At 43.1% G+C, this 27,603-nt stretch overlaps 2 pseudogenes; one reads left to right on the forward strand and one right to left on the reverse strand.

The window, feature by feature from the left end:
* Positions 1–27,603, forward strand: part of LOC136406420 (GTPase IMAP family member 9-like) — a 421,274-nt pseudogene that overhangs the window by 82,862 nt on the left and 310,809 nt on the right.
* LOC136406408 (GTPase IMAP family member 4-like) lies at positions 21,137–26,231 on the reverse strand (annotated as a pseudogene).

Below are 27,603 nucleotides of genomic sequence, written 5' to 3' on the forward strand. Positions count from 1 at the left end.
TAATTTTTAAAAAATCACCAGTTATGGCTGTTCCAGCAGTAATGTCTGAGGGTTCCCACAACTATCTGGAGTAGAAACCCTGGTGGTGGATTCAGATTAAATGTGGGCCACCGTGCTGGTCTCCTCATCATTAGTCCTGTGGAGTGCTGGGACTTGTAGTTTAGTTTTCCCTTTTTGTTCCTTAGGGAAGTGAATGCCACATTGGTAAATGGGGACCTAGGTGCCACTGCCATGGTCTTCCAGATTGCTGTCTGTGTCTAGAGTCCTTGGCTTTCCACAAGTGCATATCCATTGCCCTCGCAGAAGACCGAAAAATGCCGTGTCTCCAAAGATCTCCACATAGTCACCGATGAGCAGGGATGTCGCTCTGGCTCTGCTCTCAAGACATATGTGTACATCCTGTCAAGATGAACTCCCAGGGGTGACTTAGGCTTTTCAGGGCCCTGTGCACAGAGGAACCCTAACATGGTTCAATGCTCTGTAATATCATCTTGAAATTCTTCATGATTTTTGAAGAAAGGACTGGGCATTTTCTATTTGTGCAAGACCCTGCATATTACACAGCTGGTCATGACCAGTCTTTATTGAATGTCTGAAAATGGCTACCTAGGGCCTTTTAAGGGGTCCACATCATTAACTAATAATTGGTCCAATGATATGGTTATTAACACCATCATTTCCAACACTAGCTGTTTCTGTCCATGGGACTCACCCTACTGTCCACTGCATCCAGCCGCATCTGGTCCTCTTTGTAGCCATCCTCAAGCTTAAGCAATGGCTGGTAAAATTTCTCAGTCTATTGAATCAAAATGTATAATAGTAATAAAACACTCAATATTGTAATGGTGATGCAACAGACAACTAGAACATCTGGTCAACTGTGACCACTGTGACAGTCTGCCTCTCACCTGGAACAATCTCGAGAGCCTGTTGATCCACCCCCCCAGGTAAATCTCAGATAAGCTGCCTGTTTGGCCTGTGGTGGGAGGCGGTAGGAAGGGCGGGAGGGAAAGGTGCCTGCTGATTGTCTGTCATGCCAACTTTCAAGCTTGCAAGAGCCTTATGGAAATAACCAGAGAAGCTGTGTGGTCACTGGAAGACTCTTCTCCAGCCTCCTCTTTGTCTTTCCCTCTGGATACCAATAGTTTAGGCCCCCATGGCTTCGTGCCTGATGTTTGTTAATTTCTGAATGGGTTACTTGAGACCCTCCTGAGAGACCACACTCAAAACCCAGATTGTATAATCACTAGCAAGCACTCCGAGGATACGCCAAGTCACAGGCCCGACTCTCTTCTCCCAGAATCCCCTGCACTCTCCCACTGCACTGGGGAACATGACCAGACACTGTGTCTGGCTTTCTGCACAAGACTTAGTTCATTCAATAGGAGTTTTTTGAATTCATCATATAACCCAATCACCGACCATAACTTTGGAAATTTCAGTGCCAGAGCGGGCACACAGAGGGAAAGTTTTCAACTTGGTAAAACTGAAGCAGCCAGCAGGTTATGGGGCAATATTTCTGTCTCTTTAAAGGCAAACATTCCCTCACTGCCCTCACCCACTCTGAGCTCCCTGGCTCAGTGGTTTGGAGGCTCAAGCACTTTCCCCTCCCTCACAGTTAAAGCATAAGCACCAGCTCAAAGGTCTACTTTGGAGAAAACCTGAGAGCTCATCATCTCCTTCAATAGAAGGTGAGCCTGGCTGAGAAGAGGCAGGGAGTGGGCTGAGGGTAGGCTGTTGTCTGAGGAGGGACCAGGGACTGGCCCACAGCACAGCAGGGAAATGCTGTCAGGGTGACCTAGGGTGGGAAGGGAGTACGGAGCTTTTTTAGCACAATGGCATACGGCTCATATTTAACAGGATAAATTTGTTCTGACTGGTGAGTCTTCACTCATTTGCTCCTGTGACAGACTGATGCCTGAGAAGTCCTTTTCCCTCAGTAGGATATTAGTGTTCCCAAGGCAGGTTTTTACAGCTCAAAGACAATTCAGAGACTACCCAGTCTAATCCCCTCTTCTGACTGAAGAAGCCAGATCCCAGCGTGAGCAGGGACTCCTCAGGGGTGTACCCTCATCTCTGATGGCAGAGGACATCTAGAATGTGGTTTGTGATTTCTTTTCATGATTTAACAGAGGCTATGACCCCAGTAGTGTGACATATGAGGTGGGGAGGGGTGCCCTGGGGGAGGACTGGCCATTCTGGAGAAACAGTGCATGAGAAACCCTCCTGTGAACTCCCTGGGTACAGGCTTCCTGCCAGTTCTCCACTCAGCAAGAGTGTGGACCCCTTCCCTGCCCTCTCTCCATCTACCTCTGATTTGATGGGATTTTTTACCACGGGCCTGAGGAGACACCAAGAAGATGAGTCGTGTGCAGTGGTTAGGATGGGACATGCTGGTCAGACAGACTTGTAATGGGATCCCTGCTCTGCCTGGTACCTGTTAGCACTGTGACCTTCGGCAACTGTCTCAGCATTTTCAGGCCACATCAATGTCCTTGTTTAAAACATTAGAAAAATAAAATTAGCTTCCTTGCAGGCTTTTTTTAGAGAGCAAATGAGATAATATAAAAAAATATTTAGCAGTATGTTTGGTATAGAATTTTTAGTAGTTATACTACACAGAGATTACATTTTTTATTGTGGAAAATTTTTAACTAACTCAAAGATAAGAAAATAATATAAGGAACTTCCATGTACTGAGACCAAGCTTCAACCATTATCAGCTGATGCAATGTTGTTTCATCTATATACTCACTACTCCCTACACATTTCACATTATTTTGAAGAAGATATCAGACATTGTTTTCATTTATCAGTAAATAGTTGAAACCTTTTAAAAAATATTACCATAATCAGTCTCCAAAATAAATTAGAATTTTTATGAAATATTGCCAGTTGTCTTCAGATTTCATTGATTGTCTCAAAAACTGTGTGAAGTCGGATTCAAATAAGATCCATAAATCACAATTGTTTGTTATTTTTTAAATTTAAATTAATGTGTAGTTTTCTAAACTTCCCTGTCTCTTTGTGGGAAAATCCCTGTGTAAGAATGGGGAAGTCTATTGTCCAACAGAATTGGGCTGTGTATATGCTGTCGATGACATCCTCAGTGTGTCATTCACCTGCTCCTCTAGTTCCAGTGTTTTGTGTGAATTTCTATTTAAGGAGAAGCTTGATCACCCAGGTCTGACTGTGTTTCAGTGAGAATACTTTGTAGGTGCCGCTGTAAATTTCCATCAGAAGGCACATCATGTTTGGTTGTCTCTCTGTGACATTAATGATTGCCTTAGATTCATTAAGGGTCACAAATGATGATACTCAAATTCTATCATTATTTCTTCATTTACTAGATGGAATAACTTTATATAAAGAAAGTTTTTCCAACCATTCTCTCATTTCCATAGGTTACATAAGAAAGACAAGATAAATGCTTGATTCTTTCCCTCCATTTGTCAATGTCAGAGTCCTAGCAGACTCCAAAGGGAGCGATTGACAACTTTGAGGAAGAAGGCACTGTTGTGAACACATTTAATACATGTGCATTCATTGGAATTGTTATCGATGCTCAAACTGTCCCATTTTTGTCCAGCTGGATTCTCTTGAACTTGGCTCTTAAGTCCTTTGACAATATTCTAGTAATTATCAGAGCTTATCCTATCTTTCTAGTTGACAAGAGAGTGCAAGCTCCACTCAAACATTTCCTGCCTAGACCTGGAATCAGTAGGTCAGTGGTCCCCAACCTTTTTTGGGCCACGAATCGGTTTAATGTCAGGAAATATTATTTTTTTTCTTTTTTTTTTTAAATTTTTTATTTTATTTTATTCATTTTAGAGAGGAGAGAGAGAGAGAGAGAGAGAGAAGGGGGGAGGAGCTGGAAGCATCAACTCCCATATGTGCCTCAGCCAGGCAAGCCCAGGGTTTCGAACCGGCGACCTCAGCATTTCCAGGTCGACGCTTTATCCACTGCGCCACCACAGGTCAGGCAATGTCAGGAAATATTAATATTTTCACGGACCGGCCTTTAGGGTGGGACAAATAAATGTATCACGTGACCAAGACAAGCATCAAGAGTAAGTCTTAGACGGATGTAACAGAGGGAATCTGGTCATTTAAAAAAAATAAAACATCGTTCAGACTTAAATATAAATAAAACGGAAATAATGTAAGTTATTTATTCTTTCTCTGCGGACCAGTAACAAATGGCCCACGGATCGGTACTGGTCCACGGCCCGGGTGTTGGGGACCACTGCAGTAGGTAACCTCTCCATTTTTTTCTTCACTTTGCTGTTTTCACTTGATGACACACCAAGCTGTCCTCATACTGGTACAAAGAGATAGATCTCCTCCCTGTTCACAGTCAGACAACACTTCCTTTGTGCATTTGTCATTGGTATTCTACTGGTCCCTACAGACAGCCATCTGATAGGTCTCTGGTTTTTTGCTATTATAGATAATGATGGAAAAGATAGCCTTATATATAATTTTTTTCTGTATTTTTTGTCACTGTAATTTAGGGGTAAATCCTAATATTGGGGATTAATAACCAAAGGGAAAATGCATGTGTAATTTTGCAAGATATTGCTAACTTTTCTGTAGGGTCTGGACTGTTGTTCTAGTCTCTCTTTTTTTTAAAAGGCATCATCCTAACTTAAAATGGCCCTGGCTATAACTAAAAACTCTCTTCTGTCCCAAATATTTTTCATTATTTGCCTCTGCAGATCCACACTTTAGGCTCCTTCACCTTAGGTCTTTGTCCCGAGGGCTGATCTGTGTGAATCTCATTGTTAACAAAACTAGCGGTTCACCACTTGGGTTGTTCTACAGTGTGTCCGTAAAGTCATGGTGCACTTTTGACCTGTCACAGGAAAGCAACAAAAGACGATAGAAATGTAAAATCTACACCAACTAAAAGGAAAACTCTGCCAGTTTCATACCTATTCAGTGCAGTTTGATGTGGGCTCACGCACAGATTTTTGAGGGCTCCATAGGTAGGTATCCCGTATAGCCTCTACAGACCCGTCACTGACTGATGGCCTATCAGAACGGGGTTTCTCCACCAAACTGCTGGTTTCCTTCAACTGCTTATCCCACCGAGTAATGTTATTCCTATGTATGTGGTGGCGCTTTGTTATAAATGCGCCAAATTTCACATTGCACTTTGGTCACGGATTCAAAATTAGTGAGCCACAGAACACACTGAACTTTTCTCTGTACCGTCCACATCTCGACTGGCATGGCCATGGGCTGTTCCACTGTATACATGGTGTTATGTCATCATCTGCGCATGTGCACATGCTGCCACATCATCCTACAGAAACTGGGAGGGTTTTCCTTTTATTTGGTGCAGATTTCACATTTCTATCATCTTTTGTTGCTTTCCTGTGACCGGTCAGAAGTGCACCATGACTTTATGAACACACTGTATTTAAGATGGGAATGTGCTTATCACAAGGGAGATTTATTTACTTGCAGCAGGTTAAGGAGACAGGATTAATATCCAAGCTTTGTCTCCTAGAAGGGAGGCTTAGTTCATGCTTATTTACACTATTTGGTCAATTACATGTGGATGTCTGTTTTTCAGTTGGCCATACTTACCTAGGATGAGTTTTTATCAAACTCAATCTTTTTTATAGCTGGTCTGCAAAATACTCTGCTATATTTTAACATTTAGCAAGAATAGCATTTAGTAAGAAGGTTCTAGACCTTGGGGCCCATGTTCAATCAAACAACATCAGCAGGATCTCTGGCTGTCTGACTTCTGCTTGGCTTCTGCCAATGGGAAGTCCAAGCAGGAGATCCCCTCCATGAAAAAAAGCAAGGTCCGGTGTCTTTCTCCCGCCCCTCTCCCTGTCAAGTCACCTATGACAAGCTGCAACCCTAGGCCGAACATCACACCTTCTCTACCCAACTCTCCATCTGGATTCCAGTTCTCATCCACCCCCTGGGTTTGGGCAGAATTTCCTCCCTGTTACCAGCAATGTCCCCTGTCATTTCCATGCCTGTGTCCATACCTTGTAGGAGGCCCCTGCACTTGACTTTCCCCCAAATCCCTAATTAAGTGGCTATCTCTGCAGCTGGAATCCTGGTTGACAAATCTTAATGATGCCCTGTTTCTTTTCTCTTTCAGACACATCCTGATCTTTAGGATTCATTTTTTTCCTATTCCCTCTAGTGTTTACTGACACCAGAATTTCTCCTGTCAACTGAAATCTCTGTCATTATCCAAGCAGAAAGTTTTGTGTTCATATCTGATGAGTCTGCTAATATATCACTTTTAGTAAATCACATGAGAACACAGGTCAACATCCTGAATGACCTGACCCTCAGCCTAGGGGACTTGCTAAGTCAATAGTTTGGCTTATGGGGTTTTGGTTGGAAAAGTTTCCACTGATTTTGGGAATTGTTGTCTTAACCTATCTTTTTTCTTGCATGTGATTGCATTGTTACTATGGCATCTGGGACAGCAGCCACAAAAGAGCCACCTCCATGATAGTGAAGCCCCTGGCTGACCTCCCAGGGTGCTCTGCAGGAGGAGGGGGGTGTAATCCTCGTGGTGGCCAGGCCGGTTTACCCTGAATTCTGGCAGACGGTAGAGAACTGCAGAGCCGGAAAGCGTCAGGCCTTCACCCATTTATTGGAGGCTCGCAGAGACCGGCAAGCGAATAAAGGAAAGAAAACCTGCTTTTCACAATGAGGGCAAGGAATCAGGACACTGCCCCTCACAGTGGTGCTGGTGGCTGAAGGAATGAGGGAAGCACAGCTCACAGTGGCGCAATAGCGGGAGAGCGAGCTGGGAGAATTGCCCAGCAGGACAACACTCAGAGCTTTTATAGAGAGAAACACACTGGTGCTCTTTCACCTGCTCACGCACTAATTGTGCAGAGAGTGCTTGCAGCCAGGACACCAGCGAGCAAGCCTAACACAGCTGTTTTCCCCACAAGGGACCTAGGAAATTGTAAGAGCCTGTCAGCAGGGATGGAGTGTTGGTGATAGATGTGACAAGGGTCCTGAGGTCTGGGCAGTTCTTACTAAATGCCCAAATGTAACACAGTATTTTGCAAAGGAGCTCTAAAGATGAGCTTCACTTGAACCACCACTGCTGGCTATAAGGAAAAATATCAACATGTGATTAACCTAACAGTGTATATAAGCAATGGCTAAGCCTCCCTTAGGAGAGGCAGAGCTTTGGAATGTCTACTTGTCACAGTGAAAACAGAACATTTTCTTCCACCAAGAGTTGTGTCCCTTTGACCCAGACACTCCGAGTGGTGAACCCAGTTCTGTTGCATTGGAGAAGCCATGGAGATGGTGTGAGCCCCAGCTGACCTGAAAGCTGGACCCAGGCTATGGGAGAACCCCCACCCAGAACCCACCCTGGAATGTGCATGCGGTTTGCCTTGTCCCTTCCCAGGGGCTGCTTCAAGGACACAGCCTTGAGTCAGGAACCTGTTGTTGGGACCATCTGGATGGGATACACGACTCAGCCTGGCTAAGGCCACTAGGTAAACTTTTCAGATCGAACTCACATGGACCAGCCCCCTGGCTTAGTAAACCGCCACCTACCCATCTGCAGTGGTCTGCCTCTTTCTCGGGTCTCTCCCTGCCCTCTGTAGGGGCTCGATTTCAGATTACTCTGGGGAGTTTCCAACCAACATATGCTTTTAAAAGAGCAGTCTCATCTCTGTTTATAAACAAATATAGAAAATGGAGTATCTGAGGCAACAGTTCTCAAGTTCTTGCTTCCTGTTAAAAAGCTTCTTGATTTTGTAAAATTCTTCCTAAATTGGTATTTGGAACCAACTGATTGCCATGTTGCAGAAAACTGTCAACATCTCCTCCTCCACAGAGTTCTGAGACCTTAGCTCTGAGTCTGGGTCTCACCACTCACACGTTCCCGTTGAGGGACGACTGCTCAGCACACCTGCCCAGGGCACCCAGGTGGTTGCTGAGGTTTGGGGTGGGGGCGGATGTCAGAGGCATGGGCACGGGTTACTAGAGGGCACGAGGGAATGAATAGAATCATTATCTTGGTGGTAATGGTTTCACTAGTGGATATATATATATATGCAAAAACTAATCAGTTCTCTATTCCAATTACATGCAGTATATTATATGTCAAATATGCTTATTCATATATTTTCCATTTCAAGTTGGGTTATTTGTCTTACTTTTATGAATGGATTGTTAATGTTTTGTATGCATTCTATTCCTTGTCAACTTTTTATCAAATATGTTTACAAGTTCTCTATCAGATGTGCGACTTGCAAACACTTTCTCTCAGTCCATAGCTTACTTATATTTATTATTTCCTTATTGCTTAACATATATTTTGCTGATTATTTTATTCTTTTTTCTTATACCCTTTTTACTTTAATGACAATGATATTTTCCTATTATTATTTTTAAGTTTATTTTTTTAAACTTACATAGGTTTCAAGTGTACATCTAATACATCACCTGTATATTGTATCATATGTTCACCACCCAAAGTGACGTCTCCTTCCATCACCATACATTTGACCCAGTTTACCATGTTCTCTCTCTCCCTGCCACCTTCCCTCTCATAACCACCACACTGTTGTCCGTGTCCATAAAGTTTTGTTCATTTGTGTTTTTGTTTGTTCATTCGTGGCTGTTTTCTATCCCGCATACGAGTACAATCAGATGGTTCTTGTCTTTTTCCATCTGACTTACTTCACTCAGCATGATCCTTTCAGGACCCATCCATGTTGTTGCAATGGCAATATTTCATCCTCTTTAACACCTGGGTTGTATTCCAGTGTATATCTGGACCACGTCTTCTTTCTCCCGTCATCCATCGAAGGGAACTTAGGTTGTCTCCATGTCTTGGCTCCCGTGACTAATGCTGCAGTGAACATGGGGGTGCATATAATCCTTACAAATAAATGTTTTCAGATTTTTGGGTAGCTATTCAGAAGAGAAATTGCTGGGTCATAGAGTACATCTATTCTTAATTTTTTGAGGGGCCTCCATTCTGTTTTCTATAGTGGCTGTACCAGTTTACATTCCCAGCAGCAATGTACGAGGGTTCCTTTATCTCCACAGCCTCCAATACTTGTTGTTATGCTGGTGGCCGAGGACAGGAAGGTCCACACTGCATTCGGGCAGACAGTAGAGAAACTGCAGAACCAGAAAGTGTTGGGCCATTCCTCTTTAATAGAGTCTCACAATGGCAGACGAGAAAACTGGCAGGGAACACTGCTTCTCACGGCAGATGAAGCGAATGAACAACAGTAAACAATGGCCCCTCACAGTGGTGAGCAGGCAATCCACCAACCGTCATCCACCCTGAGGACAGGCACCTGCACGTAGCCTTACATAGACTTCCACACGAGGAGCTGCCATGTGCTCACACACGAATCAGGCAAAGTACAAGCGAGCAAGCCTAACACAGCTGCTTTCCCAACACTTGTTACTTGTCTTGTTGATCATTGCAGGTGTGGGGTGGTCTCCATTGTGGTTTTGATTTGCATTTCCCTCATAACCAGTGAAGTTGAGCATGTTTCACTTAACTATTGATCAGCTGTATGTATTTTTGGGAACAACATCTCTTGAGATTCTCTGCTCATTTTTGAAATTGGATTGTTTCTTTATTATTGAGTTGAATATGTTCTTTACATATTTTGGATGTTAAAGCCTGTTGAAACTCTTGTTTACAAATATCTTCTGTTATTTGGTTGGTTGCCTTTTTATTTTGTGATGGTTTCTTTTGCTGTGCTGAAGCTTCTTAGTTTAATATAGTCTCATTCATTTATTTTTGCTTTTGTTTACCTTGCCTTTTGGGTCAAATTTATAAAATCCTCCCTAAGACCAAGGTCATAAGACTGGTACCTATGTTTTCTTCTGTGTATTTATTATTTAAGATAAAATATTTAGGCCCTTAATGCATTTTGAGTTAATCTTGGTACATGGTCACAAATAGCATTCTAGACTAGTTTCAGTCTTTGGCACATGGCTTTCAGGGTTTTCTCACACCATTTATTGAAGAGAAATTTTATCCTCCACTGTATGTTTTTGGCTCCCTTGTTGCAATTACTTGCCCATATATATGTGGGTTGATTTCTGGGCACTCAATTCTGTTCCATTGGTCGGTGTGTCTGTAATTCTGCCAGTACCTACTGTTGTGATTAATGTAGCTTTGTAGTATAATTTAAAGTCAAGAAATGTCATATTGTTAGGTCACCAAAGGAGGGACACACAAGGCCTGGTGAATTCTACAAGTTTATCTATGTCTCCATGAACAGGGGGGCTGAGACCCTAGTGACATCAGCAGCGAGAGGATGACAAGCCACATCCTGTACAGGATTGAGTTTGGGTGTATTTCTCGCTATAGGGGGAAAAGTTCTGTTACCTGTGGTGGTTAAACAATGGGGGAGGGAGGGTGGTACTGAAGTGATGGGGGCAGGAGGCTAACTGTCAGGATGCCCCAGGATCTGGCAGAAGTAAGATAATTAATCAGGATCCCTCAGGTGGAGAGTCACAGGAACTGCCCTGGCCTCGGATCATCTAAAGCTCAACCTGACTAGTTGAGGCCATTAGTGAGGACCCTGGACTTAAACATAACAGATATCTCTGGCTTTGTTCTTTTTTTCTTCAGTGTTGCTTGGGTTCCTTGGGGTTTTTTTGTGGTTTCATACATATTTAATGATTTTATTCTTTGGGCAATTTCTTTTAAAAATATCATGAGGATCTCGACGAGGATTGCATTAAATCTGTATATTGCTTTGGTTAACGTGGCCACTGCAAATGACAAAACTTTGGTTTTATTATGGCTGAATAATATTCCATATATATACACACACATACACACACCAGAATTTCTTTGTGCATTTCTCCATATATGGACACTTAGGTTGTTTGCATGTCCTGGCTAATGTAAATAATGCTGCAGTGGACACAGGAGTGCAGATATCTTTCCACTTAGTATTTTTGTTTTCTTCAGCTAAATATCCGAAAGCGATATTGCTAAATCATATGGTAAGTCTATTACTAACTTTTTGAGGATCACCATACTGTTTTCCACAGTGGTTGCACAACGCTACAGTCCCACCAACAGTGCATAAGGGTTCTCTTTTCTCCACATCCTCACCAACACTTTTTACTTTTGTCTTTTTAATAATAGCTATCCTAACAGGTGTGGAGTGCTATCTCATTGTGGTTTTGATTTGCATTTCCCTGGTGATTAGTGATGTTGAGCATCATTTTCAGGTACCTGTGGTCCATCTGTGTGTCTTCTTTGGAAAAATGTCTATTCAGGACTTCTGCCCATTTTCAAATTATTTTTTTTTTACATTAGAGTTGTATAAGTGCTTTATATAGTTAGGTATTAGCCTCTTATCAGATATAGGGTGTGTTAATATTTTCTCCCATTCAATTTTCATTCTGTGGATGGTCTTTTTTGCTGTAAAGGAGCTTTTTTGTTTGTTGTGGTCCCATCTGTTCTGGCTTTTCTTTGGGGGTTGGATTCAAAATATTATCAGCAGCCTGAGTCAAGGAACTTACTGCATCTGTTTCTGTCTAGGACTTTCATGGTCGGGTCCTATGTGCTTCAACTTCTAATCCATTTTTATTTAATTTTTATGTATGGTGTAAAATAATGGTCAACTTCTATATTTTAGCATGAGTCTGTAACCCATCACACCATTCTTGTAACACTATTTCTGTACATGATGGCCTGCTATCTAACCTATGACTGCAGAACAACATCATGTTCACTCTACAATTCTAGGACCTAACTTCCAAAGAAGCAGTCTCTGACCTTCAGACATTCTGAATCTAGGATGTTTGCTGACCTTCAACCACTTAACTGACTTGCACGTAATCCCTTCCACAAAGCACTGTCAACGCCCTCCTTTTGATTTCTTCTTTTTTTATAAATAATTTTTTTAATTTGAATGGGGTGACATCAATAAATCAGGGTACATATATTCAAAGAAAACATGTCCAAGTTATCTTGTCATTCAATTATGTTGCATACCCATCACCCAAAGTCAGAATGTCCTCCGTCACCTTCTATCTAGTTTTCTTTGTGCCCCTCCCCCTCCCCTTCCCCTCTCCCTCCTCTCCCACCCCCCGTAACCACCACACTCTTGTCCATGTCTCTTAGTCTCGTTTTTATGTCCCACCAATGTATGGAATCATGCAGTTCTTGGTTTCTTCTGATTTACTTATTTCACTCCGTATAATGTTATCGAAATCTAACCATTTTGTTGTAAATGATCCGATGTCATCATTTCTTATGGCTGAGTAGTATTCCATAGTGTATCTGTGCCACATCTTCTTTATCCAGTCTTCTATTTTTGTTTTTACAGTGATTAAAGCCTTTGGCCAAACTCTTGGCCAATACAGCAAAAATCTATAAAAGAGTAGTGATTTCTTTCTTTTGTGTTATTTTCTCTCTCCTCTCTGCTTACAAACCCGCTGCACATGTCCCTTTAAGATGGCTTTTGTGTTGAGAGTCCCCACTCTTCTCAAGCTGCTGGCTCTTAAATAAACCTACTGTCCTTCTACCAGCCCCTGTCTCTTCATTATTGGCTGTCAAGTGGCAGACCTTTGTGTGGTCCCAGAATGAATGACCAGCCATAGGCTTGGACCCGACAGAGCTAACCCTCCTCGTTCTCACATTATCAGGGAGGAGCAATGACTGGTCAGTGTCTCAGCAGCTTGGGGCAGGCTGACCCTGTGACAGGGGCTTCAGGGACTTCCCAGCAGCTGCCAACAGTCTCCTATCTCAGAGATGCTCCCGGCTCTCCCTCTCAATGGCATCAGCCGCCTACAGTTGCTCTATTGGAGGAAGGCAAAGATCATTAAGGGAGTTGACAGGCTCCTGGACTGAATAAGTAGAACAGGTATGCACTGTGAGTCCTCAGTCTCTGCTGTTTGGACTTTGTGCCATTTGAAGCTAAAAAAGGTGTTTCATGGTATCAATAGGTGTGAGATAAGAGTCTAAGACCAGAGGATTTGGTTTGAGAGTACTTGATTGTTTGAACTTGATATTTGCTTTGGACTTTGTTTCTGTTTGACATGGGTGGCTCAGTCTCGGTTTCATCAAAACGTCTATTAGTCCATATTTTAGCGACTATGAATTTACAGCTATAAGCCAACAACTAATTAATTTAGAATTGTTTTCCAAAGGTTCGTATAAATGTGACAAGAAGATCTCTTATGTACAAGCTTTCATGTTGTTACAGAGCAAGGATTCTTACTCAAAAAAAATCTAAATTGATGGTTTATACAGGGGGAGAGATGTCACTCCCCACCCAGACAGTAAGATTCAGAAAGGGGTTATGAAGGAATGAATCTTTTAAACACTCTAAGTCCTCCTTCTGGAGGCCACAGAGGTGCTGCGGCCCCCGGAGCAATGGGGGGTTAATGCCACCCCCACCCTGTGTGGCAGCAGGAGCAGCAGGGGAACTGCCCCAACTCCATGTGAAGGGGGAATATGGCCTTTTTAAAACTTTAGCTGCCCTGGCAGCTGGCAGCCGAACCTGGGTTTAGTATCAATCTTTAGTAGGTAATCCTCCACCTTGGTGTGTCTATTTCCCTCAGAAGCCTGGAGGAGAGATGGGTCTTTGGTGCCTGAGTGTAGCTACTAAAGTTTGAAAATGGCTTGAATGCTAATGAGGTGACATTCCTTTTCCCTTTTAAACACAGAAAAAAACTGCTCCAGTGCCTTTGCCCTCAGAGTGTGGGCCGAGAGCGGCAGCAGCAACACCTGAACTTCTTAGAAACCCAGGTCTCAGGTGCCGAGACCAGCCCAGCAGTGGGTGTGCACAAAAGGAAGGTGCTGCAGGACTTAAGAGAAACACACAAGACACAACATACAGAAAAGATGGGTTCTGCCCTGGCCGGTTGGCTCAGCGGTAGAGCGTCGGCCTAGCGTGCGGAGGACCCGGGTTCGATTCCCGGCCAGGGCACACAGGAGAAGTGCCCATTTGCTTCTCCACCCCTCCGCCGCGCCTTCCTCTCTGTCTCTCTCTTCCCCTCCCGCAGCCAAGGCTCCATTGGAGCAAAAATGGCCCGGGCGCTGGGGTTGGCTCTGTGGCCTCTGCCTCAGGCGCTAGAGTGGCTCTGGTCGCAGCAGAGCGAGGCCCAGGATGGGCAGAGCATCGCCCCCTGGTGGGCAGAGCGTCGCCCCTGGTGGGCGTGCCGGGTGGATCCCGGTCGGGCTCATGCGGGAGTCTGTCTGACTGTCTCTCCCTGTTTCCAGCTTCAGAAAAATGCAAAAAAAAAAAAAAAAAAAAAAAAAAAAAAAGAAAAGATGGGTTCTAGGACTGAGAGCCCAGATTGCTGCAGCCTCCTTGTATTTATTGGTCTCTTTGCTCATCATGCAAATTAGCAAAGCCTAGGTCAAATTAGTTTACAATGGATTCAGGTGCAGAGAAAGATGACCAAGCGATGCCCCCAGGCATGTGGGAAATGGGTATAGGGATCAGCTGCTTCACATAAACAATCTTAGTAGTGCTTGCTGAGGGAGTGTTCTGACCCTGCAGGACTTGGCAATCCAAAGTCCACACCAAAGACTTGTCTCAAAGCTGCAGTTTAATCTTTCAGCCTTTTCCCCACACTCAGGCTCCACCCCTAACCTACTGAATCAGAAGCTTTGCGTTTCAACAAGCCTCCTGGGGGGCTCTGGTGCATGCTAGGGATCACAGAATATGAAGAAAGACCTGAAGATTCAGCTTCTAATATGAAAAGAACTGTCCATAGGATTTTGTCCAAAGATGACATCTTGGTAGTCTTGGGTTGTTTTTTGTTTGTTTGTTTGTTTTAGAATGGATTGTCTGTATTCTATCACTTCTGTCACTTTTCCATTTGAAGAACATGGCCTGGGTTTCATCTGCTAATAACATTTTATACAGTAAAAGTCAAGATCCCGAGAGCTGGGAACAACCCTCCTCTTAGAGTGGAAAGGAAGAGAGAAGGATAGAGCAATCAGGTGTGTGTCCCAAATTTGATCTCTCCAGGTTAAGGAAGCAAGTATAGTAGATAATGGAGTTCTAGTCACCTCTTGGGCTGTGGTCTGGGGAACGCCTTCTGGTGGAAGATGTCACCTTATGTAGTTTTGTTTCAGAGATGGGAACACCTTCATTTTTCATTTGGTTTTGGCTGTTCTCCGTTGCTCTCTAGTATTTGATGCTTCACAGTATATCGAAAAAAATTTAAATGTATTTATTTATGGGGGTGGGGAGAGAGAAGAGAGAGAGAGAGAGAAAGAGAGAGACATTAACTGATAGCTCCACCTAGTTGTGCATTGATTGTTTTCATACGTGCTTTGAGCGGGGATGGAACTGGTAAATTCAGGCTCCAGTGGGTGCTGTTGGCGTTCAGGGTCCACCCTCCCGCCACTGCACTGCCTCCAGTCGGGCTCTTTATCCAAATTTTATCTGCAAAATGTTTAGTCTGTTGAAAGCCGCTCTGTTATTTTTGCAACTAGACTCAAGGTCTAATTTAATTCTCTTGTCCTTTCCTTGGCTCGTGTGAGCCAAGAGTTGAGACATTATCTGAAAGTTTGGTTGGGAGATTGTGAAAGGACTTCACCGCTGGGGTTGCATGTGAGGTAACTCATGATGGAGGGCTGGAGCAAACTCCCCCCCCGCCCCCCGCCCCTGCCCAGCAGCACTTGGCACAGCTCTGCTTACTAGCCCTTCCCTCCTTCGCCTGACAACCTTGCTTATTTATAAAGGTGACGTGCCCAGGTGAAAACTAAATTGCATGGTGTTTCTTGCAGCTGGGTTAGCCATAGGACCACGAGAGATAAGCACAAGGCCTGTGGAAGTTTCTGGGTTGGCTTTGCGTTGGTAATGCAAGTGCCATTCTCTCTCCTTCATGGTTTCTATCTCTTACTATCTGTAATTCAGACATGAGGCTAAAAGGGAAGCAGCCATCTTGCCACTTTGAGGACAAAAGATACTTACAAGGAGTGGTGGACCAAGTAAGGAGAAGAACGCAAGTTCTTGGGAGAGTTACATCAGCTCTGGACTAACTACCATAAACTCCCTTGTTGGCTCAAAACTGAACTGTTTGTTAAGCTGCTCCAGCAAAGTTTCTCTTTCATGCAGCCTGGCGCTCAAGCCGATGCCGAATGTGAGTCCATGACAGAAACAGCACAGACCAAAGTCAGCCAGCGAGGATCTGGAGGGCTCGTTCTGGACTGAGAAATTCACTCTAGGTCACAGCAGCCTGTGACCTTCCTGCCGAGGACCAGGAGGACTTCAGAGACCTGACAGGCAAGGTACAGCACCCAACAGAGAGACAGGCATGAGGTCTGTGAATCCATCTTTCTCCACAAACGACAGTGACACATAATGCATTCAACTCAAGGGGAGGACTTCAACTTAGGTGACTCTCTACGTTACCTAGGTAGAGAGACTGAGCTATCTTTTATTTTCTTGCTAGAATGTGCTTTATTTATTATTATTATTATTTAGAAAATTAAATTTAACGGGGTGACATTGGTCAAGAAGACTGAGAACTCTTTAAAGGAACTCCTTACCGTGCGATTTCAAATGGGTGTACCACAAGAACTGTTAAAACATTCAGATGCCTGACTATTTTATCAGGATGACCAACTGCTTTTCCTTTAGATTGTCAAATTAAAAAATGGTAACATCCAACACAGGAACAGCCATTGGGTGTGAATGAATAAAAATTGAACCAAATATTTTTGTCAGCTAGGCAAAAGAAATATATTCTAGGCATGCTGCAGAATTTTAGTAATTAGTTTATGAGTGCCATGAGGTGAAAAAGGTCAAAAATCCTGCCTTAACAGATCATTTTAGACAGTTTTAAATAAGATTAAACACTTTGTTATATTTTTTTTTCCCTAGAAGTAATGGATGGGAGCTAGGAAAATTGTAAATATGTATATTAAGATTTTACAATTTCTCTTTCTATTTTAAATGTGGCCTGTGTTTAATTTTGCCATGTCAACTACCTGCAGTGAATCTCAAATTGTTCCACTAGGAACAATTTACTTAAAGTCTTAGGGGACTCATTCGATAAGCTCATTTGAATTGTTTTTCCTACAAAAGCAATGATTACTTCAAGAGACATTAAAAATAGAATTTTAATAGTCCTATCTCATTATCCTCTCTTATAAATCCTATACCAGAGATATGATGGTTAAGAATATATATATCAATATATTCCATATAACATAGCAAGTGTGTTAGTTAATAAAACATAAAATATAGGAAATACAGGGAAATAGGATTTAAAATGCCCTAACAATAGGAGACTTTACTACACCATTCTTAGAACAAGACCAATCAAGTAGACAAGATATAAATAAGGAGATAGAAGAACAAAACAATATAATGAAGCAAGTAGATCTCCCGGTTATTTAGAAAATATACTCTTTTTTGCAAAATAAAGAGAACATACCACTTTATTTTATTTTACTTTTTTGCAGACACACATGGATCAGTCACAAAAAACTGATCATAATAAAAAATCTTAGCAAACACCAATGAGTTCTATAAAGTAGAAATACTATAAAGAACACTTTAAAAAAAATTTTTTTTTATTTTATTTATTCATTTTAGAGAGGAGAGAGAGAGAGAGGAGAGAGAGACAGAGAGAGAGAAGGGGGCGAGGAGCTGGAAGCATCAACTCCCATATGTGCCTTGACCAGGCAAGCCCAGGGTTTCGAACCGGCGACCTCAGCATTTCCAGGTCGATGCTTTTTCCACTGCGCCACCACAGGTCAGGCTGAAGAACACTTTTGATCACAATACAATCAAACCAGGATACTTTAGAAAAATGGTTCTTCCATCTGGAAATTTAATTACCTTCTATTAAACAACTCTTATTGAAAAGGAATATACAAACTGAGACTTCAGGCTTTCTTAAAGCTCACAGTAATGAAACTACTGAATGTCAGAATCTATAAGATTGCTTTAAAATTTTGATAAGAGAAAAGATGCTTTGCTCAAATATTTTTCAAAAAAATAATACAAGAAAAATAAATTCTCAATGAAACAAAAAAACAGAAAAAATAAAATAAATTAAGTAAAAAAAAAGTACAAGTATGCAATACAAAAAATAATGCAATAGAGTATTTTAAAAACCTACAAACTACCTAATTAATAAATAAAAATACTGGTTTATTTGTTAATTAAAATAATAATTAGACAAGTTACTAATTAAGTTGTCCAAGAAAAAAGAGAAAGAGCACAAATAAAATTTTCAAAATGACAAGAAATAATCATTGAAATAGGAGTAATTTTTAAATTTAAAATCTCTTTGCAAATACATTTGAAAACCTGGATGAAATAAACCATTTCTAAGAGTAATACAGATGACCAAAATTGTCCCTAATACAGAGAGGAAGTTTAAATAAAACCATTTTCATAGAAGAAATAGAGAAAAATATTAAGGAGCCATACAACAGAGTAGGCACCAGGGCTAGATGGTTTTTTGTGGGAATTCTTCCAAACTCTCAAAACACAGTCAGATCCAGTACTCTTTAAATTGTTCCAGAGCTGGCCCTGGTGGTTTGACTCACTGGTAGAGCGTTGGCACGCGTGTGGTTGTCCCAGGTTCAATTTCCAGTCAGGGCACATAGGAGAAACGCCCATCTGCTTCTCTACCCTTTCCCCCACCCCACCCCTCTCTCTCTTTCTCTCACTCTGTCTTCTACTCCCTCAGCCATGGGTCTATTGGTTCCAGTGTGTTGGCCTCAAGCACTGAGAATGGCTCCATGGCCTCTGCCTCAAGCACTAAAAATAGCTCGGATGCGAAGAAAAGGCCCCAGATGAGCAAAGTATTGTTCTGTAGGGGGCTTGCTGGGTGGATCCTGGTAGGGGTGCTTGTAGGAGTCTGTCTATCTGCCTCCCCTCCTCTCATTTAATAAAAAATTTGTTTCAGAGCATGGAAAATGAAGAGAAATTTTCTTATTGCCTTTTCAAAGCAAATGTAACATTAATAACCTAAGCCCAATATTGACAGTATGAAAAGATAACTCTAAAGACCAATATCTTTCATGACTGTCAATACAAAAGTACTAAATAATACATTAGCAAATACACTCCAAAACCACATGAAGACTGTGATACATCATAATCAAGTGAAACTCAAAATAGAAATGAAAATACTGGTTTCATATGAGGAAATCTACTAACATCATTGACTTCTTAATAGATTTAAGGAGAAAGAATTATAAAACTATTCACAAAGATGATTTGTAAAAGCCTTGACAAAATTCAATTGCCATTCATTAGAAAAACTCTCAAGAAAATAGTGATTGGGGTATAGTTGCTTAAGAGGACACACACAGTGATTCACACCATATTCTCCTGTTGTCTAGTATCTCAGTTACTTAACAGAGAAACTCTGAGGCTTAACCAGGAACAAAGCAAGCATGCCCATCCACTCCTGTTCAACATAATAATACAGATTTTAGCCACTGCAATTAGACAAGAGAAATCAATTAGGGGCATAAGAATAAATAAAGAGGTGATAAAGAACCATAGTACATGCATAAGATGGAATTCTAAATGTCAATAAAAGAGAACAGCTACTGACACAAGGAACTTGAATGATTCTGAAAATCATTATCCTACGTGAAGGAAACCAGTCCCAATAGGGACTTGGTTATACTTTCTCTAGATTCTCAGTGTCTGGTATAAAATCTTCCACCAGATTCGAAAAAACACTCACTGTTAATGAATAGATGAATAGGTATAAACTCCCAACACTCTTCAGAGAAGGGAACATGCCTCATTCTTTTGTTGTCTTAATCACAATGCATGGTACTTACCAAGCACCCTCTTGTCTGCCTCTGCCCTGGAGATAAATGGGCAACACTGTTCTCAGGGTATTTCACGTGAGCCTCTCATCTCCTCACTGCTTCTCAAGAGCAGAACCTCTACTTTGCCTCATCTATGCAGCATGAACCCGAATGCTAGGGTAAGAATAATTGAGTGCATGGACACAGAAAATAACCACAAAGAAGATAAAGACTTTTTTTCATACTAAATGTGTATTCACTTTTTCTTTAAGGTATGTGTGGCTCTTTGGTTAAATATGTGCTTCTAGAAGCTTGTGACACAATAGGATGTTAAATTCCAACCTCAGGAGACTGAAAGTCCAAAGATGAAAATGGACACCCCTTGCACCGTGCCCTGCAGAGAGAAACCAAACCTGGCTCACTGTGAGGGCTGTTTCTGAAGGAATCCTGAGCTGCTTCCTGTGCTGCTTCTCTTATCCTGGAGCCTTTGCTCACGTGTGCTAAATGTACAGTCTAATCTCGCCTGTGTTTGGGGGAATAAAGGAGAGGTATATGTGCTACTGGGGACAACTTGGTGTGGGGCGTGGACAGGCCACTTTCAAGATAGTAGAGCAAGGGCACTTGGCGTGTGACCACCAGGACATGCTTGTAGCACATGGCAATGTGCTTTGGGAAGTCCTAGGATGAATGAGGGTAGAAGAACCCAGTGGTAAAGGGGCAGATTAACTACTGTTATCCATGTATTAAAGGGATGTGTTTTAACCAGAAACCCACAAAGGTCTCAGAAACTTTGGTCACACATAAGTTCTATCAGCACATCATGAATGACTCCCAGGAGAATGTGGTTCCAACTTTCAGGGGAAAGGAAAGGAGATGTCTCAGGGTGTAGACCAAACGAAACTCCAAAATTAACTTGAACTTCTACCAAAAATTGAAATTCATACCTGTGTTCTTTTTTTTTATTATTATTTCAGAGACAGAGAGAAAGTCAGAGAGAGGGATAGAGAGGGACAGACAGACAGGAACAGAGAGAGATGAGAAGCATTAATCATTAGCTTTTTGTTGCGCGTTGTGACACCTTAGTTGTTCATTGATTGCTTTCTCATATGTGCCTTGACCACAGGCCTTCAGCAGACAGAGTAACCCCTTGCTCGAGCCAGAGACCTTGGGTCCAAGCTGGTGAGCTTTTGCTCAAACCAGATGAGCCCACGCTCAAGCTGGCGACCTCAGAGTCTCAAACCTGGGTCCTCCGCATCCCAGTCTGATGCTCTATCCACTGCGCCACTGCCTGGTCAGGCCATACCTGTGTTCTTAAAAGAAGTATTAGAGGTAGTTTTTTTTTTTAAGATAGGAGAAATTTCAGGCTTGCACAAATATGAGAGACTAGTACAATTTATTGTAGTAACAATAAGCAAACAATTCAAGTGGCTGGGGCAGCAGTGTGCGGTGGGCCCGCCTTGCAGTAAGTGACCTGCTGCAGGGTGATGGAGGTGCGGTGACAACAGTTAGTTTCACAAGAAAAGGGGAGAACTAGTTAGTCAGTAAATTGGTTACAATGAGGTGGGTCCAAGAGTTTCTACTGATGCATCTGAACATGTCGAACATTGTTCTCTGATCTGCTGAATCCCTGTCTCTTTGCTCCTTCTGACGTTTCACTTAGTTGATCCTTGAGCGATCGGTTTTCTAGAAATATCTTGGTTCTTCAGCGTGCAGATGATAAGGAACCATTTGAGTCCTTCCGAAAAATGTAATTCAACCAATATACATGCATCTAGAAAGAATGCTATCAGCAGCTCTACCTACAGATTACCTAATGCAGGCAACTGATTTCCCTAATCACATGGATAAAATGATCAGTGTGAACCTAAAGGCAAAAGTGAGGAGAAGCCACAGGTGAGGATGATGTGCCAATCTAGAAAGAGTCTAGAGGAGAAAGGGCTACTGGGGATAAATAGAGAAAGCTTGGGGTCATCGTGCTCTGCTCTGTCTTTCTGAGAAAGAGTTCAGAAGGAAGGGACCATCTGTATGTTCTGCTTTAGAGTTTTACAAATTGAGAAGGTGTAGCCTCCCCCTGTTAAATCAATCAAACGTCTACAAATTGCGAACAGTGAACTTTACGATACTCTCTAGTCCTAAGGGCCTGAGAGACAGAAACAGAGAGTTTTGAATTAGGGGCATGATTTAAATGGGGTGTGGACACCTGAAAATATGTAGGAAGTAGAGGCAGATTTTCATTTATATTGCTTGGACATAAACGAGAAAAAAGAAGTTAGCAACAATGTTCAATACTTTCATGAGTAAGTCAACTATCCCCTTCTGACTCTCAACTTCCTTTCTGGCATTTTCCTGCCTTAAAATATAGCGTCTCTCGCTTTCCACCAGTTCTCTGCATTTCCGCCCTTCTCCTTTCCCACTCCCTGCGATCCTCCACCTGTCTGATTGCCTCCTCATACTCCTCTCTTAACCGCCTTTTCTCTCTCTCCAGCTCAGCTCTGTATTGCTCTCGGATCACTAGGATCTGTTTCTGAATCACGGCCTCGACCGTTTTATAATTCGGATTAGTGAAGAATGCTCCCCCGTTCTCCCTCACCGTGCGCTGGGCCAGTTCCAGCAGCTCTGCCCTCTGGGCCTCCTGCTCTGCCCCTGTCACCTTATTGTTGAACACACAGTGGCGACCCTGGAACTGTCCCACCAGCTCTCGAATGCATTCTGGAGCTTCATTTAAATAATCACGGAACTCCATGCCTTCCAAGTCATCTTTCCGGGTGAATAAGAGAATCATGAATCTTCTAGCATTGAGTTCAAATACCGAGAGCACCTTCTTTATGGCCATATGCCCTTCCTCTGTGTACTGGCCCAGCGGGACCACCAGGAGGAGAACGTGAGGCCCTGGGGAGGTCAGGAGGATGCAATGAGCAATCTCTGCTTTTGAGTCAGCATCTGGTACCTCGGTGTCGAAAATGCCAGGCGTGTCCACAACAATGATTTCTCTCCTGTTTCACATGATGGTCCCTTTCTCACAGACCTTGGTGATGGATTTTGCTGCAATGATCGAACGGAACTCTTTCTTTCCGAGGATGCTGTTTCCCATGGCGCTTTTACCGGCTCCAGTCTTGCCCACTAACACCAGCCTCAGTTGCGAATCTCTGCTGTCTTGGGTTTCAAGCCCTGGAACATCAAGAAACAAAAGACACAGTGTGAAGACGGATCTCCAACTGTTTCCTCTGCAAGGCTTCTGCCCACATGTGCCTTCTCTGTTGCCTGTGAGGCTCTTGTCCCGTGAGCAACCTCTGCCCTTACAGTACGTCCATAGGACCCTTGCGCCTGACCTCCCTCCTGCAGGACTTGGGAAAGCCCCTGGCCACTATGCGGGAGTTACTTGCACAGCTCACTCTGACCTCTGGAAGCTAAGTGCCCAAAAAGGAGGGCGGAAACCAGTTTCCATGAAGACTCTGCTGCTTCCATAGCTGCTCATCGTAAGCTAACGCAGCAGGTAATGCACATCTGGCTTTGGGACATCACAGTGGAAGATTCACTACTCCCCCTTCATTTATATTAAAATAATTTTTTTTCTTCCCATTAAAAAGCTAGTTGGGTGGGTAACTGAAGTCATTTTACCCTTACAGGGGAGAAAATGCCACATGAGCAGAAAGACCAAGGATTCCTTTATATGTCACATATGCCAACATCTCATCAGGGACTGTGACCCACATAGAACAAAATACTTGTCATTTAAAGTTACAACCTGAGCATAGAAATCTAGTGGAATCTTTACATTTTAAATTAAGATATTGAAGACTCATAGCCAGAAAGTTTTGGCAGTCCTCTGATGTTACTATAAAATTCCTTGAAACCTAAATAATAATAGTAACAACAGCAAAAGCAGCAGCAGCAACTCATACAGATTAGCATCAGTAGAGTAATACTTTCTTAGTTTCAGCTGGTTAAAGGTACCTACTTCCTAGGAGATTAGCAAGGCAATAACTGAACAGCAAGAATAGCCTATCAACTGAAATGATGTTTTCAGAATAACCGTGTCTTCTGTGAAACACCACATCAGCTATGTAGCTCTTTCCATATGTGTAGTCAGCCAGTTCTCTGCCTATCTCTTTAATGTGTCTGTAAGGTTGAAGTGTCTGGGATTTGTTAAGCACCGACCAGGACCATGGAAGACAACTGACAAGAACACCTGAGAGCCTGTTTCTCTGAGTAGGGAGACCCTGCCCTCACAGCCTTTGAATAAGACCGATTCTCACACCACCCATCTCTGCTTGGAGACCACACATACATTATCACACTGCCAATACTATAGACATGATTTTAAACTCTATTTTATTTTTCAGAGATGTCATCTGCATTCACCTAGTGCCTGAGTCAAATAGTCTAAGATCTTCCTTGTTCCCATCGTGTCCTTACTTTCCAGATGCAACCCATCAGCAAGTTCTCCTGGCTCTGTCCATGAATCTGACTGCTTCTGCCCAGTTTGAAGACCACCATACTCATCCAAGCTACCATCACCACCTGTGCCTCAGTGGTCGCCTACCTGGTCTCTCTATTGCCACTGTGCCCTCTTCTGTCTCTTCTGTACATGGAAATGATTTTTTAAAAATATCAATCAAACAGAAGAGACATTTTACAGAATCCCCCACTCTGGCTTCCACAAAACCAGTGTTCATGACCCATTTCCCATATGCTTTATGGGACACTCTTGCTAATCCAAGGATCAGCAAAACTGTCCCAAAGGCCCCGTTTCCCACTTGTGATAGCCAGAATCCTGGGATTAGTGAGGTAAATGTGTAGAAGCCGAGAATGCAGGTCACAGGATGGTCAAGATTAGGGGGGAAAGGTGTGGAGGGTTTCAGACTATTATGTAGTTAGCCTCACAGTGGAAGACCCCACCCCTAAGGCAGTACTGAGTGCATTAGAGAGAGAGTAAGAAAATCATGGGAGGTGAAATAAAATGCCACCAAAGCCAGCTCCAACATTGCAACAATTTGCCAATGCATCTTGACATCAATGCAATATGCCATACAGTCACATGATCACAGGTATGCGTTTGGCTCTTATGTGGCAGGCTGCAGGTATGGCCGTGGACACCCAAATCGAGAGCCTGTGAAATGGTTGATGCTTTAGGCTACTAAAGTGTGGTGTGGTTTGCCAAATGAGGAGAAGTTCAGCTGATGTTATTGATTTCTATAGACAATGGAGTAAAGGGACGTTTATGTGAGAACGTGAGTGAGCCAGTCTGTTGAGTTTGTTTGTTATACTGAGGCCACCAGGAGCAGGGCAATTAGAGACGTGAATGAAGAAGCATTGCTCTCACGTTTCCTTCCCAAGCCTCTCTCAGGATGAATGGAGGGGCAGAGAAACAACCAGACAGGCTACAGCTGGCCCTGCTCTTGTGTCCACATTGCAGGAAGAGGGAAATAAGAAATGTCATCAAGCCTGGGCTCCAACAGGATATTTTAGTCTCTCTTCCTGGTAGTCATTACGCTATGACAGGAGTACACAGTGTATCAGGCTCCCTAAACTACGGCCTGTGGGCCACATGCGGCCCCCTGAGGCCATTTATCAAGCCCTCCACCGCACTTCTGGAAGGGGCACCTCTTTCATTGGTGGTCGATGGGAGGAGCACTGTATGTGGCAGCCCTCCAACAGTGTGAGGGACAGTGAACTGGCTCCCTGTATAAAAAGTTTGGGGACCCCTGAGATGGTCGGAGATGCGAAAGATATGGATTAGTTGTTGGGAAAATGAGTTTGTAAAATCTGTATTTTCTTGTTTGCTCACATTTATTGTTAAAAATGGCAATGCCCACTTGAATGGCTGTCGCCCAGGTGATACAGCTAACTGCCTTTTTTCTTGGGAAGGGGCTTGGTTATGCTAATGTGTGCTGGAGAAGAGGTTGTCCCACTGAAAAGTTTTAAAAGGAGGTAGGAGGCCATTTTAGAAGAGGACACGGGTTGCACAGGAGGCACGATGGAGGGAGCTGAGGGGCAACAGAGGTGAGAGGCTTTGTGAGCTCCACTAAAGACGTGGGGGCCTTTGACTCTAGGAAAAACTTGGAAAAGATTCTCCTGGTTGTGAAACCAGAGAATGTGGGATGTGTTTTGGTGCCCATGTGTTTGTTTTTACTCGCCGGCCAAGTGCGAGGTTAGAATAAAAGGAAAATGGTCCACCATTTCTTGGCTCCATTGTTTTAATACCATCTATCCAAATTAAATGTGAACCTGCACGTGCCCGGCATCTGTGATGGCCGCGACTACTGACCTTACATCAGTGAAGAGAAATAAGAAATGGGTTGAAAATATTTTCTTCTTGCTCAGAAGGGGACTTGCAGACAGGACAGGAGCACCTTCTGCCAGGTCCCCTCCATCCAGCCTGGCCTGGGGGCCCTGATCACCCTCTCACCGTGGCTGGTCCTGGGTTCACTGAGGTTGAAACCCATCCTGTGGAATTGAGCTTCTGCTATAGTTTCAATTCTTGTAGATAGAAAACGTAACTTGTTTTAGGGAAATGGAGAGTAACTGTAACTGAAACCTCATGCAGCCAACACTTCTCTCTTTCCCATAAAATTGCCATTTCATTTCTCCTGCTCTATTTCCCAACATGTCTCTCAACCTCCCATTGTCAGTCTCCTTTTCACAAATTGGTTTATTTCTACACAGAATAAAAGCTTCAATTGCTTCCTCTGCTCTGGTTCTGGGCACCCTTCCCCCTCTGTTCAGTGCATTCTTGCTCTGAATGCCATGTGTACAGAGTCAGGAGCACAGACCCTCCTCAGAGCTCTGAACTTCTATATCCCATTCCACTTCTCCATTGGGCAGGTTCATGGGCATCTCAAACAGAACTCAACCAAAATGGAACCCCTGACTGCCTACCCTGGCCCTGCCAGGCAGTGCTGCCTCCAGATCACAGGGATTATTCCATCCGCATTCCAATTGATGGCATCACTGCTCAGCCAGTGGCTCCTAGAGAACCTTGGGATCATCTGTACCTCACTTCCTTCACTCGCTCATCAGTCCACCGCCGAGTCCTATGGATTCTGCTTCCATAAAACGCAACATCACCCATTCTCCCACCTTTGTGTTAATCCAGGCCACGGTCATTTGCTTGTTGTGTAACCGGCTTATAACCAATCATCTCCTCTTCAGTCTATGTCCTGCTCTATAATCAGATGCCTCTGAAAAACTACAATTTGGTTATTTTTTTCTCCAACTTCCCTCCCCCCAACACCATCAACACCAACTACCAAGCTGTGGTGTGGTCCCTTGCTATTTGCTCCCATCCGTTCCCAGGGGTTCCTATAGAATGCAGGTCACAGCAGGGAGCTTTTTGTCCACTTTTTATACTCTGTCCCTTTAGGCTGTGAGTTCTGTGATGGTGATAAGACCATCTGTGTTTTGTATTTCCCTTCTTTCCTGGAGGCGAACACAATACTAGGCAAAGAGTGGTTCCCAGTAAATATTTGTTCAATACATTGATCAAAATCCCTTTGATCTTGCTTACACTCTGATCTTTCTGTCTAGCCTGCATCTGCGGAAAAGACAATCTTTTACTTATTTGTCAATGCTTAGTGTAATAAAGACAGGGTGTGACATGTTAAATACTGTATCTTCTTGCTACCTACAAATGTTGGGCAATGGGGAAAGGTGTTTGATGAGCTCGTGTTGGAGCTGACGTTGCCTGGGACAGGCTGAAAATGCTTGTTGCTAAGGACCGGGCTCATCTGTTAAGGAGCCATCAAACGTAACCTTGAAACACTGTTAAAAAGACAGACACTCCCTTTGAAAAAAGAGTTGTATCTTTACTCCCTTAATGATAAAGACTAGGAAACAGCTTCTTGTAAACT

Source organism: Saccopteryx leptura, chromosome 5 (assembly GCF_036850995.1).
Source record: "Saccopteryx leptura isolate mSacLep1 chromosome 5, mSacLep1_pri_phased_curated, whole genome shotgun sequence".
In the NCBI taxonomy this organism is placed as follows: Eukaryota; Metazoa; Chordata; class Mammalia; order Chiroptera; family Emballonuridae; genus Saccopteryx; species Saccopteryx leptura.